General features: G+C 39.2%; 1 pseudogene; it reads right to left on the reverse strand.

Annotated features, from left to right (window-relative positions):
* Positions 1-530: 530 nt before the first annotated feature.
* Positions 531-649, reverse strand: LOC120595165 (uncharacterized; annotated as a pseudogene).
* Between the last annotated feature and the right edge of the window lie 10808 nt (positions 650-11457).

An 11457-nucleotide genomic window follows, 5' to 3' on the forward strand; every position in this document is an offset into this window, starting at 1 on the left:
CCTTCCACAAAAACTCTTTAGTGGCTCTCTTCAGGGTCTGCCTCCCACTCTCTGTCTGAGTTCAGGTGACTTGACATCCTTAGGCCCTGGCCTCCCTACGGTGATGTTTTGGGTTGGATGTTCTACTGGACTAGCCTTTCAGATCACTCTTGGTCTGAACTCTCTAGCCATAGGCAAATCACACGTCACTCTCACTCACATCCTTTCCAGATTCCTGGAAACCCTGCCAGGTCTAGCAACCTTGACTTCAACACTAGAGAAGAGAAGATAATCATGTGAACTCAGGAAGGGGATGGACCTTAGGTTTTATGATGGAATTTTTATTTTCTAGATCAAAGTGTGTAGTCAGATCATGAAATGATACTCTTCGTTCTCATCATAGCTTATTTACCCATTTCCTTATTATTGAATGTGTTGGTCATTTATACATTTTTTTAATTTTTTCATTTTTTTAGGTGAGGCAACCCTTGGTTGACCTCACAGATTGCAAGGACCTTGTCAGCTTGCAAGCCCTTATTTTTTAATTTTTATGCCTACAGCACCTGGTCTTCCTAGATGGTCTCCCATCCAAGTACTAACCAGGCCCGACCCTGCTTAGCTTCCGAGATCAGATGGGATTGGCTCTGTTCAGGGTGGGATGGCCATAGACATAAATTTATGCTCATAGATAATAGTACAAATATATTTGTTGATAAAACCTGTTATTCTGTTGAATTATCATGACTTATTTACCTCAATTGGTATAAGTATCAGGAGTCCTGTGAATTTTTCAGATTCCTCTCCGCTAAGATTCCTTCTAATGTCAAATCCACTAATATCTCTAGTTTATCTTTCTCGCCTTTGTTTTTATTCCATGACTGTAATTCAATTCCTTATTATTTTCCTTTACACTATTTTGATGCCCCCCTACATAGTATCTCTGTCCTGGATTGTATACTCAAATATTCCTCCTAATATCCCATCTGGTATTTCTCCTTACAGTGACACTTAATGTCTAAAAAGACTTGAGAGTCTCCACATCAAAAATGACCAGTCTTGGTGATTCAGGAGATCTCAGAATTAAAGCCCTACAGTCTCTGACAAACACAATTCTTGTGTAATTGGCTGTTCTTCATGAACAGCAAATAGCTATTCATCCCCTTCCCTCCTCCTCCCACGCCACCCCCTTCCCCCCGCCCCGCCCCGGCCTGCACCCGCCTCCCCCTCCGGCCCGCCTGAGAGCTTGTGCTCCTGGGGAAAGTGTTACAGGCTGGAATCTAAGAAAACTCAACTATTTATGATTCCTTACTTTGGTTTGTGCAGCTGAACTCCTAGACATACATGATTAAAAGCACTCTTCTCCTGTGAGGATAGGGCAGGTCTTTTAAACTCCCAATTTATGCCTACAGCTATGTGACTTCCTGAAGGATTTTAAAATAAGGGATCTGACTTCTTACTTCTATGAGGAAAAATGAAGGTCATGGCCTCATCTATGAACCAGGAGCTGAGTATAATCTCATTTATCTGGGAACGCACTAATCCAACTAAAAACAAGATGTACTCCACGAGTCTTATGGTAGAGGAGTATAACTAACTGTTAACTCTTAGACTCACGATGGCCAGGCCCAGTCTATCCTTTCATGTACTGTGGCTCAGAACTTTGGAAAACCAATTGAGACATGCGAAGGCATCTGGACCTGTGATACAGCTAGAAGACAAGTCAGATACTCTGATTTTTACCACAAAATGTCAACCTTGCTTTGTATAAGCCTGGAATCTTTAGCATATGGAATTACTTGAGATCAACTACAGAATCCTTTCTTCTGTATCTTTCTAGTGATTCTAATTTTGAATTTTTACTTTTTGTATTCTGAAAAAAATCGATATCCAACAGAAAAAATTGATAGATTTTAGAACATACTCATCATGCACTCAGCTTGGCCCCATATTGTCAGATCACTTGAGAAGTATATCATAACTTTAGGCCTCCAAATAAATGCTTCCAGAGATCTGTAAGTTAGCATTATGCCCTTGGCTTTTACGAGTTTCAGAGAAAGAATGGCCCTGTGAAGAGGAAAGAATTTGCACTGCTGATTAAACTGGTTCTGAAGAGTAACCCATCACATTATCTATGATCCTTCCTTCTGTGATGACCTGCCTGGTATCACCTTGGCTCTCAGAGCCAGGAGAACCTGGATTTGGAGATATTATTCAGCATCATGGTTCCAAACTTAGCTTCATGCATCCCTAAGGCCTTCAAGCTGGGGTCTCTGGGAACTTGCTACTCATAGAGAGAGGGACCTTGAGAAATGAAGCCAGGGAACATCAGTGAGGACCCTACCCCAGCCTGCTCTCAAATGTTCTGTAGATGGGCCTATTCAATGATTTTGTTTAAGAAAAGGGTTTGTTACCATTATATTAGGAAATGTCTGTATAGTAATTGAAAGAGCGTGAGTTGTGGCATCAAACAGTTCTGAAACTGATTTTCAACTCTATCACTTACCAGCTCTGTGTCATTGGCCATGTAATCTACCCTCTCAACATCTTAGTTTCCCTATTTAGAAAATGAGAATATTAGTAATCCTGTTCTTGAGGATATGTAGAGAGGATTTAGCAAGATTTAGTAAGATTAAAAAAATGCCCATCATGTAGTTTGGTTCTCAACTTTTGGTGTCCACTTAGTATCACTGCTGGAACCCAGGGTCCATCTGCACTGAACAACATTCCCAGGCTTATAATTCTGCACATAGTTTAAAAACAACCTGCAATGTAACTGATACTCAATAAATGCTTTCAAACTGAGCTCCTGGCAAACTGCTTCCATTTATTCACAGTGAGTATAATGTAGTATATCATATTTTTGTGTTTGTTTTATGTTCTTGGCTCACGGCAAGTTCAAAATTCAGTTTTGCACTCAGCTGCAGGTTTCATTAGTTTAGATTATCTGGAATTAGTATCTCCTAGCAGATACATTATTTAGCACTCTTTTTAATCTTATTTTTTTGTGTGTGGTTTTGTTGCATCTCCATTTTTCACTGTATGCCACTTCAAAAATATTTTGGAAATATTTAGTACATAAATAAGTTTTTAAAAGTAAATATAGCTACGTTTATATAACAAACTTTCATCTGTGATATTGCAAGATAGGCACACTAAATATTTGCCATAATAAAGAGTCTGAAAATGTGTAGCAATGTAGAAGCTAAGCTAACTGGAAACACTTCAACATCTTACTTCAGAGTGATAGGCCTGAATAAGTGCAAATAGTTTAAGAGGTAAGTCCCTAGGAAGTTAGTTATAAATCTCAATATATTCCTTGGAGACCAGCAACATAAATAAAGTTATGCCTCCTTGATCTATCACTGAATATTTCCACTTTTTCTTTTGAATAGTAAATCATCTTGAAAAAACACTCATGTATGGATTATCAAGGCACATCCTGGCATGACAATAGATTGTCAGCACGTTTACAGATGCCATTATTAAAGGAAGTGGTTGATTGATGGAGAAGCACCAAACTAGAGTTAAAGAACAAACAAACAAACAAAAAACAACTTTAAAAGAAGTTGTACCAAACCCCAGGCAACTATATCCAGTATTCTTAGGGCCACTGAAGTTATATGCTGTATCTATTTGCAAAAATGTAATGGCATTTGATAGATCCCATAAGAGTTTTAGCACAGTAGCATAGCTGATAAGGGAAATTATAATTAATATCTTTAAAACATTTAAACTGTCACTACTTCCAACTACCTAATGATGCTGAAGTCATATATGACCACCAGAAAAACACTTTGTGCTATTCTAAAGGATATCATACCTTTCTAAAAATCTTACATCAGATGTTTTTATGATATGTTGTATTATAGAAAGGTAAAAATAAGGTGTATAGAGTTTAACCGAAATACAATTGTAAAAGAAAGAAATAAATTAACCATGGCCAGTTATTATGATTGGTTAAAATAAAAAGAGTAACTTAATGTTAAATGGGAATTTAACTCATGTTCAAGACTGTTCAGGAACATAATATATAAATATTTTCAACACAAATACAGTGAAATCTACAAGTGTGTATTATTGGAGTGCATTATTGTGATAGACTAATATTCCTTTGTAACAAATTAAGAGAGAAAATCAGGAAATCTAATTCACTAGAACTGTTTCTATTGCCTATTTTCATATTTATTTTCTTTGCTTCTAAGTAGCATTGAGTTTTTGATATTGTACTAAACAAAGATTTTCCCATTGACAGGAAAAATCTTCCAAAATAAATAGAATGTTACCTTATTAAAAAAGAAAAAAATTCTTAAAAAAAGTAAATACAGCCTGTCACATACACTTTGCCCCTGCCAAATCGGAGTTGACTTTCTCGGTGCTTTTGCTCAAAGAATTCTCTTTGCTTACAATGCACTTCCTTCCATGATCTCAGTTGCTGAAATCCCTGATACCTTACACAGCCCAGCACAAATGCCCTTTTCTTTATGAAGCTTGCTCTGAACTTGCTCTGATCATCCATCCAGCAGTGGCAAAATATTTGTGAACTCACTTCTGTCATTAAGTCAGACAAAGAATAATCTGTCATTTAACATTGTGAATGCAATTGTCTTTAGGAACTTCAGCTGTAAGGAAATGTCCAAAGTTCCAGGACTCATTTGAGGAAGGCAAAAGACAAAGAAGTAGTAAGAGAGCGGGCTCCTGGGAAACAGATGTGAATTTGAACCATGGCTCTGCTTCACATCAGCTGTGTGACTTTGGCTAGATAAATGGGCCTGGATTCCTCACCTACGGAGATGAATGTATCAGTTAGGGATTGTGTTTGGCTCAAACTGTCAAAACTACAACGGGTGAAATGCGTAGGGCTTTTCCTCATGTACAAAGAAATACGGAAGAAGCAGTCCAGATGAGATGGGACATCACTTGTACAATTTTTAATCTTTTAGCAGGAAATGAAATGAGACATCTCTTGCAGAGTTAATCTTTTTAGTAAACTTAGTTTTCTTTCCTCCTTTCTTTGGAAAAAAGGCCCTCTCTCTCAAATCCTGATAATTGCCCTGGGTACTCAGATCCTCTGGCTATTGATAAGGGTCATCAGCCCATTGTTAGCAGAAATGGTGTTAAGTCAGACAGGGCCCTTAGAGTCAGGAAGAAGGAGGGGACTTTAGGCCGAAGGTCTTTGTTTTTTACTTTTTAAGAAATATATTAACCAAACTTGTTTCCCTTTACTCACTTAATAGACAAATCAATAATAGAAATTAATAGATATATGATTTAAATAATAAGTTTGTCTCTTCTTTTCCTTGTCTAGGGACTGCGGTGGCACTTCAGCAGAAAACCCAAGACCCCACCCTGACTGAGGCAGAAAGGGAAAGAGCTCCATGAAACCCCTGTAGGCAGGGACTACGGCCATTCTTAGCAGGAAGCAGATACAGAAGAAGAGACCTCCCGTCCCTCAACATCCAAACTAATAATGGGGTTCACGGCTCTTCGAAAAGAGCTAGGCAGGAAAGTTAATTAGGGGGTTTTGGGTCTGCCTGCAAAGACACTGAGGTCATCCTATCCTAGAAGGGGTCCACCCTAATCCATCCACAATTAAGCAAGCCAGAAGGCATTTTTCTAACTCACATGAAGAAACCAGTAGGTAGAGAATTAGGTTCCAGTTTAAGCCAGTCACTTGCACCTGAGCAATGAAGACCCCAACAACCTTCAACTCACCTGAGCCTCATTATACCATATCATTATAATATGATGCATATGCCCGGAAGTTCATTATCATTATAATGGACTGAATTCTGGGAACAAACATGCGCAGAAAGCAAAATGATGAATCACTGAGTCCTGTCAACCTTAGCTGTCAATCAAGGAAGCCCACTCCTCTAAGAAAAGTAACCACCCACAGCAAAAAGGGATAAAAACCCTGAAGTCTTTGTTACCAGGCCTTTTGAGCCACGCTTCTCTTGCTCAGGCCCGCTTCCACTTCTGGAAGTGTACTTTCCTTTCTAATAAAACTTTTCTTTTCTACTGTGTTTCGGTGTCTTGCTCAATTCTTTGTTTGAGACATCAAGAACCTGGACAACATGCCAGGAGAGGCCCTCACTCTCTGGTAACACTGGAGCTTGGTCCTTCTGCCCTGCCTTCTGTGCTCCCTGTGCCCCCAACACTCTTAGCTGGGCCTCTCTTCCTCATGATTGTAACTTGGCTCCTCTACCTCCAAACATGGTGCCTTTAAAAAAAGAAGAGGGAAGGTGAATGGAAAGAGGCACAGGCTACTGAGTTTGCTCCCTTTAAACAAGATTTTCCAGGAACCCACTGTCAACCACCACTTACATCTCACTGAACAGAACTATGGCATCTGGATGTCTTGAGCTACAAGGGAAGCTGGAAAATAGTGTGTGTTTGTGTGTGTGTGTGTGTGTGTGTGTGTGTGTGTTTTAGTTTGGACACACTGTTTCCCCCAAACAATTAGTAAGAAAGAAGAGGAGGTGGGTACTGCGTAGTTGTGTTTTGCCACAGCGAGAGTGCTATGCTCCCTTGAGAATGTGGTAGCAAGACAGCATAAAACCCAGAAGCCTCTGACTTCTGTTCTTCAACCTTCCGGGTTGCTCTGTAACTCAATATTCTCCTGTATTTCGCCATTTCTTTTATATCTCGACTATATATAAATGGAATGATCAGGCAATATTAATATAGGGAGGAGGCAAGAGAATTAAAATATTAATCAAGTTACATCCAGAGACTGAAATATGCCGATCAGCCCTGCAGCCAGGCCAGGACACCTTCAGAACAAAGGAAGATTCTACTGGGATTACTAACAACCCATTCCCCACACCTGTGAAGGAGAAAAAAGAACCAAGAGTCATTACGTATGGCTGAAACCATGGGGAACCTATGGATTGAAGGTTGGGAACTGCCAGGCCTTTCACTCTACATATTATTACATTTTCATGCTACATACTCTTCCCTTTTCTCAGTGTATGTCCATATCAAAGGAAATAGGCTAACAAAGTCTTTTAAACTATAACTGGCAGGAACTAGAATGATATATAAACAGAATTCCACCAAAACACTCTGGGTCCATCTTAGTGTCTCTTCTCTCTCTCTCACTGTCCTCGGCTCTACTGTCTCTGTCCCTCTGGGTCCCTCTCATGCTCCCTCTGATTCTCTCTTACTGCCTTTCCACGTCTCTATTGTCTCACTGTCCCTCTCAGTGCCTTTACACTGTCTGTCTCTCTCACTGTCTCTCTCACTCTCTGCCTCTGAGAGGAGACCACACTCTGTCTGTTGACTGTTACCCCTTTTCTAATAAACTTTCCTTTTGACTCTAATGTTGGCGTGTGTGCTGAATTCTTTCTACACTCTCCACCAAAGGACCCTCCTCTACTCTTTGTGCGGTGCTTGGTCTCCCCCCAACTCAGGGAAATTTGCCCTGTCCTGGATTAATATCACCATTTCAAATCATGTCCACTTGAGGATGGTTATCCAATTCAAGTTTGAAACTATCAAAGTGAAATGTGATAGTGCAGTATTAAATATTATTTTATGAAGATTCATTCTTCCCTTTAATGAAATAGATTTGTGTTAAGTAATAAGGAAACAGTTGATTTGTAAAGCAGTAAAAAACACTGCTTTGTTGTAAGGGTTTAAGTGCCAGCCAGCACAGGCTGGGGTGAAATTTGCTCAGTGACTCTAATATTTTCATATTGACAGCTTAGCCCAGAAGTAGATGACTCTCACCATCTCTTAGCTCTGAGCTCGCTGAGAGAGGCCATGAGCCCTGGTGACAAAAAAGTTTGGATGCCATTAAGAGAAAAGCCTATCTGATGCCTCCTTTACTCCTCTCCCTTCCTGGTTCCTTCTCTCGTTCTGATGCTCCATCTTTTAGCCTCAACTGAAGAAGGTGCCAAATCAGGCACCCCAGAAAAAGGCAAATCTAAGGGAGTTTTTGTGGGAAGAAAAATGAAATAAAAGAGGATCACGTTCAGGATCTATGCACTGCAAAGTTGGATAAAGCTTGTCAGAAACCACAATGGTTGACTTCATAGTGACCTCTGCCTGAAAACCTGCAATAAAGGAAAAACTCTTGTCTGAACCACAGTCATCCACCCCCTTTAAATTGTATCGTGTTATTTTTAGTTTAACCATAGTCTTTGTGGCCATGGTTTCCCAAAGTTATTTCTAGCTCTAACTGATAGTGTTTATGGTTAGAAAAATCAGACCTACTCTATCCACACTGATTTCCCTTCAGATATCATTATAGGATTAAGAGTGAATTCCTCTAAAAAGATTACAACTACAAGAGAGAAGAGAAAAAAAGGGAAGCATGAGTCACATCCCATGCCTATTCCAGATACTCTCCTCTGGGAAATTTTAATTCTAATGTAGAATGCAGTAGTCTGACTCCTGTACTCTATGGCAGGGGGGGGTGGGGGGATGGGAACCCAGTTACTTGATATTAAGTTAATCAGAATTTGAAAACTGAAAAAGTCTATTTTCCTACAGGTCAACTTTTGACTAGGTATTAATGTTAAATAGCCTTTTTTTTTTTTTTTTTTTCTGTCCGTAGTTTACATTGAAGCCTGAGCAGGAGGTAAACAACAAAATCAAGGTGGAGGACAATTCCCCTTTAGTACCTTTTCTGAGCTCATTTATTCACTCACTCATAATATTTCATTCCAAGAACATCCTTGAGTTTTCAGCCCTTAAGGTCACAACTCCTGTTGCTGGTTTTTCTACAACTGGAGATGGAAGATGGAGGGCCTCAGGGGTGGAATGTCTGTTTTCATCACTATATAGTGGCAGAAGAATAGATCAGTGGCATGGTGGCCTGAGGTCAAAATAGCCTCTGAGCAGATACATACTAGGTCTTCTTGAAGAATAGTGTTCAGTGCATCATTTCCTTGTCACTTCTTTTCAATGTAAATTACAAAAGAAAGTGATACTGTGCCTTCTCTGTGAAGACTGCTGCCAGATTCTATGAAACTCAAAGTGAGAAAATTATAGAAAAACCCTCTTTATCACAGATCCAATCTTTCACATCTAATTGTTAAATAATGTTTTTCTTTGCCAAGTGACTTTTACATGTCACTTCAAGAATGTTTGGCCCTCAAACCAAAGTCTTCCTTTTATTTCATGAAAAAATACAGCCTAGAGAGTCGGAGCATTTTTGTTCTCACGAATGGTTTTGCTTTATATTTCTGGGTTGGTGGCATTATTGATTTGCCCAGTAATAACTTAGATGTAAGCATTATTACTCTAAACATTTTAATTTTGGAAATAAGCATCACATGATAGAAGTTTATATGGACCCCCAAAGCTAACCTAATTTACAAAGTGTTTATAGAAAAAGCATTGGCAAACTACAGCCCACAGGCTAAATCTAGCCTGTCACCTGTTTTTGTGCAGCTCACAAGTCATAAATGGTTTCTAATTAAGAAATACAATGAGCAGGACATTCATTAGGGACTTGAGTATGAAGCAGGGTTGGGCAGATGGAGTTGAGCTAAAAATGGACCTCTGCTGACCCCAGGGGGAGCTCTGGAGCTAGGACTGTCCTTTGCAGTTTTTGGGGATGAGTTTCTGTGAATACGATCTGTCCCTGGTAGGAGGGATAGCTGAGGAAGGCAGCTTTCTTCCTTCAGGCAATCCTCAAAGAGAATTGATGATTAAAGACGATTAATATTCTCAGCAATTGGGGTCACAAGTCTTTCTCTCCTGAAGATGCTCCAGACTGGTCTATGGACTTCCTTAAGAGTAGGCCCAGCAAACTTCTGGTCCCTTTTTTCTAGCTCTGCCCTATAGTTCCTGGGTTTCAGGATATGGGGCAGCACAGGAAGAAGGAACTAAGGAAGAAAGCACCTAAGAAGAGATGAGAAGGACATTTTTCTCTGAGAGCTAGAGTTGCATCTAAGTTATTCACCCCAAGCCTGCCCAGGGTACGAATCTCCCAAGAAAGAAAAAGGAAGCAATAGAAAGCAACTATCAATCTCAACAGTGGAAGAGTCAAAGAGACAGACCCTCAGAAGGCACAGAGTAGGGCCCATATACTTCCCCAACCAGTTAAGTATTCTACTCTCTGCAAAATGGCTCTGTTACTGCCTGACCCTATAACCCAGGGGGTAAAGTCGCACAGTGATAAAGAAGAGGAAGTCTTGAGCTCCCTATTAAAGATGACCAACACTTTTCTTCCCTTTAACACCAAATCTCTTTCATTAACCCTGACTTCTGCCCTAAATCTCTTCTGGTAAGACAAGGATCTTTTCTCATCTATTGGCTACTGTTTCTCTCCTGCATAACTCACTTCAGAGTTCATCTCATCTAGTAAGTGGTCAAGATCAAGATTACTCTCACACCAACACTGGACTGACAGCATCACCTCCTGCCTTCTTGGAGACTGTAAGTTTGGTGGTGTAAGTTTACAAAGTAGAGAGAACAAACTCTGAGACGGCTATTATCTCACCTTCAAAGATGATGCTTTGTGTGCGATAAGCAGTCAGTTAATATTGAAGCAGCACAACAAATTAGATTCACAGAAATATGAATGACTCAATGACATTATATGAAGAGAGTTATCCATAAAAGTGGACCAGAGGTCTTGGTTCTAAATGTTCTTAACAACACCTAGTTATGTGTCTATTATTACTGTTGTCGTTGTTTTCTTTCATTCTTTTATCTTTTTCAAATTTAAAACACCCCTTCCTGGAACATTGATGTCGACGTCATTTTTTTCTTGAAAACTTGTGCTACAGGGCTCATTTCTATTTATTCTTTAGTATTTGAAATCTAATATTGTTATAGTAGTTGCTGATCAATCTAAATTTCTGTGAGAGAAATGACTGCATCTGGATGGATAAGGAGATTAAAAAGAAAGTTGATTTGAAGGCATTTATACTTATGGCTGCTCGGTAAAGAAAATTACCCTCTTGCAGTGACAAAAATCTTGGTGGAAATGAAGCAGAACTTCAGGAAAAAGACTAGCAAAATTTAATGCTTGAACTGAGATATAGCCTAATTTTAAAAACACAACAGTTTCAAACACATAATGAGATAAAAGTGTATAGTAAAAAGCAAATTATTTTTCCCTAATTTGAAAAGATACAAAATAAAGTTTAAAGTTAATGCCTCAAAGCACACAAAATAACATTTACTCTAGTGTTTTCCTTTACTTATAATAATTATTTGTTGCATAATTCATCCTTGCATCAGAGGAAAACTTCTTGAGGTCAGGAGCTGTGTAGTCTTTTCTTTTGTCCTCCCTCCAACAAGAACAGTTGCTGGCAACCAGTGCTTAATAAGTGAAGGAATTTTGTGACACCACATTTCCATCAAAGATTGTATCAGTCCCAATTAAGGTTTTATTGGAACAATTTGGATGGATTCACTACACATGAAAATACAGGAATAAATATAGTAAAAGTTATTCTTCTCTCCCCATAAAATGAGTCCATTATTTTGAATTTTATAGATGTTGTGTTTTTCCCTCAT

Source organism: Pteropus medius, unplaced genomic scaffold (assembly GCF_902729225.1).
Source record: "Pteropus medius unplaced genomic scaffold, Ma_sr-lr_union100, whole genome shotgun sequence".
In the NCBI taxonomy this organism is placed as follows: domain Eukaryota; kingdom Metazoa; phylum Chordata; class Mammalia; order Chiroptera; family Pteropodidae; genus Pteropus; species Pteropus medius.